The sequence below is a fragment of the Rattus norvegicus genome, chromosome 16 (assembly GCF_036323735.1).
Source record: "Rattus norvegicus strain BN/NHsdMcwi chromosome 16, GRCr8, whole genome shotgun sequence".
NCBI lineage: Eukaryota > Metazoa > Chordata > Mammalia > Rodentia > Muridae > Rattus > Rattus norvegicus.
Window position 1 is genome coordinate 69,240,066 of NC_086034.1, and position 3,960 is coordinate 69,244,025.

Sequence of the window (3,960 nt, forward strand, 5' to 3'; positions counted from 1 at the left end):
GAAAATAAATCCTGTCATTTCATAAAGGTACTTGTTTTCTACACTTAGCAAAAAAAATTTAATTTTCTCTCTGCACCCATGACAATGCTGTCTGTTCGAGCAGATAAGCTCCTTGGGAACCGGGACTATGTTTCTCTTAATTAGGTACAGGCTTTTTAAAATTGTTTCATGCTGGACCCAAGTCTCAAGGGCCCTATAGGAACTCAATAAATATTAAACATGGATGATCATTCTCTAATGGCATTTATTAAGCATCCCCTCATATATACCACTATTCAAAGAAAAGTTCAACATTCAACGGCTTGCTTGTTAGACATGGACTTGAAAGAACACACCATACTTTTGCAGTGTAGAGACAAAGCAACAAAATTGATGAACCACTTTGTACTGTGTTCAGGGAGTTTACACAATGCCCCTAAATTATTACTCCCCAATTATTATTGGCTCTCCACCATGTCAGGTATCACTGCTCAATCTATCTCCAGTCTGAAGATGAGTTTGAGGAATGGAGAGAATGCCCCTTATCTAAGAGACATCTCAAACTGTTTGGGAACAATTGAGTTCCTAACTTAACGAAGAAATTAATTTGTACAGTGATAAACCAAAAGTCAAATGGGGGATCGGATTAAATGGAATTGGGTTTTGAACAGTCTCAAGCAAATGATAAGCCAAACTACAACTTTCTACGCATGTTTAAAAGATATTTTCTCTTTTTCAGTATTTAAATGTTATATTTTTCTAATATACATAATATTGAATAATATATATTCTATTATCTGTAGCTGAGGATGTTAATAAAATTCCTGCCACCTTGCTCCCTCTCACCGTAAGTACCACCACCTACAGCTACAATTGTTAAGTAAAGTAACATCATTTTCTTTCAACACAGAAAATATGGTGCTACTGGATATGTAGTTGACTTTGACATCTGTTGCATGAAAAGCTAATTTTATAGAATTTTAAATGTGAGATATTTTAACCACAAAACAGCCAGAATGTTGGTAAATAACACCACTTCATATCCCCAAACAGGCATTTACTTTCGTAATATGATGATGATACATTCATGTACCTATTTGTCCACATATAAGGTAAACAAGGGCCTTCTGGTATTTCCGAAAAACTTTAACATGCTGGTATGTTTCTAGAAATTGTCAAAAAATTTTATTTCACTTAATCATCAAGAATTACAGTTTTTATTGAACCAGCATAAGATCTGTATCATTTCAAGAACTAGCATAAGTGCCATGTAATGTCACCTGTCCTGTTTATCATGGATCAGAGATGCAATCACTGAGAAAGTGGCAGACAAGCTCTGATCAAAAGGCATTTTAAAAAGTCAATCACATGGACAGTCAAAATATCTTAGGGTTAGACCGTTGTCTGTGAGAGAGCGGCCTACCTGGATCGCTTAAAGAATTCACTGAAAGGAAGCATGAGACGCAAACAAAGAATGCAAAAAAGACAGCATGCTAGAGCAGTGAGGCAGGAGAAGATAGATGGGTGTGGGGGGCACACTCATAGAGGCAAAGAGGAAGGGAGATGAGATGGGGAGTTTTCAGAGGGGAAAACGGGAAGGAAGAAAACATTTGGAATGCAGATAAATAAAATAACCAATAAAAAATTTAAAAAGGCATTAGCAAAAATAGTGGAGCCTGATTAGGAGAAGGAAACTCCAAAAAGAAAGATAAGTGTGAGACCTAAAGCCTCAGCAGTTCCTTGCTCAAGCACAAGACAGAACAGCTTCATTAAAGGGTGGATACAAGCTGCGTTGGAAATAATTACTCAGGCTCCTGGGTGATAAAGACTTAGGAATGACAAAATAAGATGTGGAAGACCTTAGAGGTTGCTAAAAGGCTTCTAACAATACATGTACAGGTGATAGATGATGTTGACATGGACAAAATAAAGCTGAAAGGGTGTGAGAGCTTGTAATTTTATGTATCATTTTGTATGTATTATTATGTATTATGTGTCATTTTGAAAGTGAAGGCAACTATATGAGAGAGAGATAGAGATAGAGATAGAGATAGAGATAGAGAGATAGAGAGAGAGAGAGAGAGAGAGAGAGAGAGAGAGAGAGAGAGAGAGAGATTGTAGTCCATCAACTTCAAAGATGATGTCGAGTCTTTGGTCCAGGAGATGGAATCAATTCGATTATCGTTCACTAAAATGAGCAAGACAGAAAGGAACAGGCTTTGGTGAAATGTGTCAGCTTCTTATTAGATAGAATAAACATAACATCCTTATCATATAACAAAAAAGATATGGTTTTTATCAGTGGAGCATGGAGCCAACACTAAGAACATATAATGGTGCTTAACAAATTACTTAGACTCTCTGACCCACTATTTCCTTAACTGGAAAAGATGCTGATCAAAATGATTTCTAAGAATACATACGAATTATAATTTGATCTGATTTTTAAAGAATTGATCATTTACAGAGACTAACACAGCAATCAGGGAACTTGCATGGTCTGTGCTTAAGCCCTCTGCATATGTAATGTGATTGTTAGCATTAATGTTCTTGATGGACTCCGAATAATGGAGTGAGGGTGTCTCTGACTCTTTTGCCTGCTCTTGGAACCCTTTTCCCCCTACTGGCTAGGCTGACTATCCTAGCCCTGAAACAGGGTTTCTATCTAGTCTTTTTGTATCTTGTTATGTGGTGTTCACTTGCTATCCCAAAAGAGCCTGCCCTTTTCTGAAGGGAAACAGAGGAGGAATAGATCTGTAGGAGTGGGTTGGGAGTTGTTGAGGGGGGGGAACTTCAGTTGGGATGTATTATATAAGAAAGGAATAATTTTTAAAAAATTGATAATTTACTATGAGAATAACGTTTTTTGTTTTTATGGGTTTTTTTTAAAGGGGTTATAAATAGCAGGTGTTTGCTTGCTTTTGTGTGTATGAGTGTTTTCCTTGCATGTTTGAACGTGCACCAGGTGCACGTAGGTACCCAAGGAAGACAGAAGAGGGCATCACATTGCCTTAAACTGAAGTTACAGGTGGTTGTAATCTACCATATAGGCGGTAGCAACCTAATAAAGACGGTTTACATGACCAGCAAGTGCTCGAAAATGTTAAGTAATCTCACCAGACTCAAGCATTTTTAGATAATATGGATTCCTGGCAGATATAATTACTATTAAATATGATTTCATTCATAGGAGGAGAAATCTTTAAAGCATTTAAGAACTAGTACTAAAGTTAAAAAGCTGTGTTACTTTTCTGAGACCTGTGGTGCGTGCTGTGGAGCCTTGTCCAGTCTGCTCTGTCCTGACTCACCGCTGTTCGCTCCTATTGAGGAACAAGTCGGTCAGGAAGCCACACCTCAGCCATGGCATTTACAGATACCCGGAAGACTCCCGTGGAGTCCGAAGTGGCGATTCACCGGATTTGAATCATGCTCACCAGCCACAATGTGAAGTCGCTGGAAAAGATTTGTGCGGACTTGACCAGAGGCGCAAAGGAGAAGAATCTGAAAGTGAAGGACCGGTGCGCATGCCTACCAAGACACTGAGACTCACTACCAGAAAAACCCCTTGCAGTAAAGGTTCCAAGACGTGGGATCGTTTCCAGATGAGAATCCACAAGCGACTTATTGACTTACACAGTCCTTCAGAGATTGTTTAAGCAGATTACTTCCATCAGTATTGAGCCAGGAGTGGAGGTTGAAGTCACCATTGCAGATGCCTAAGTCAACTGTTTAGATAAATTGACTTAATTGTTAAAAAAAAAAAGCTGTGTTACATCTGGAAGATTGGAGAAATGAACAGAAAAATTATAACCACCGAGTCATCCTGAATGGTTAGTGTGTCTCTGTGGAATTTGGTCCTTATTTAAACCAGCAGGTTCCTTCTGTAAAGGGTCCACCTAATTAAGAACAGCTTTATGTAAGTGACTGATTCATGATACAATTAGAGTTCTTTCACAACAGGTGTGTTTCTACAGGCAAAGG

At 38.3% G+C, this 3,960-nt stretch overlaps 1 pseudogene; it reads left to right on the forward strand.

The window, feature by feature from the left end:
- The first annotated feature begins 3,243 nt into the window (after positions 1-3,243).
- Rps20-ps8 (ribosomal protein S20, pseudogene 8) lies at positions 3,244-3,742 on the forward strand (annotated as a pseudogene).
- Positions 3,743-3,960: the final 218 nt, after the last annotated feature.